Source organism: Echinops telfairi, unplaced genomic scaffold (genome assembly GCF_000313985.2).
Source record: "Echinops telfairi isolate 266 unplaced genomic scaffold, ASM31398v2 ScPeMD7_7469;HRSCAF=8507_1, whole genome shotgun sequence".
Taxonomy (NCBI): Eukaryota; Metazoa; Chordata; class Mammalia; order Afrosoricida; family Tenrecidae; genus Echinops; species Echinops telfairi.
This window is the reverse complement of record NW_022111373.1, coordinates 44,367,267-44,367,946: the sequence shown is the minus strand read 5'-3', so window position 1 is coordinate 44,367,946 and position 680 is coordinate 44,367,267.

Sequence of the window (680 nt, the reverse complement as noted above, 5' to 3'; positions counted from 1 at the left end):
ATATATGCACATAAATCTATTTCCAGATCCACATTTATATAAATATTTACACATGTACAGGCCTGTATTTAGACCTCAAGATTTTTGAGGCTGTAAAACTTGATTGGAACAAACAGCCTGATTTCTTGAGTAGCAGCTGGTGGATTTGAACTGTGGGCCCTGCTGTTAGCAGGCGGAAGTCTAACCCACAGCATTGCAATTGCTCCTTCCAAAGAGGTATCCGAGTACTTACAATTATCTCCACTCTTACAGTGTTTGTGTTTTTTCAAAGGGTTGCTCATGATGGTTTCCCTCCAGGCAATACCTACCCTTGGAGAATCCACTACGCTGAGAGAAACTACTCCATTGGATTTTCCAGGAGCAAACTAAGACCTGTTTTCTAAGGCACCACTGGGTGAGTTCAAGTTTTGATTCTCCCAGTTGATAAGTGTGAACCTTTCTCCATTTGTTCCACATAGGAATTTCCTACTAAGGAGAGATAGACAATATGTGATAAGTATGTAACGAAGAACACAGTGATAAGTATTATGGAGAACAAGTAAGGGCGGGAGGGAAAGGAGAAGTATGTGTTTGTGTTTGGTATTGGGATGCATTTTAAATAGTCAGAGAAGTCTTAAAAAAGAATGACATTTGAACAAAGACCTAAGGCAAATTGAGGGTAATTGACCTACGAATAAACC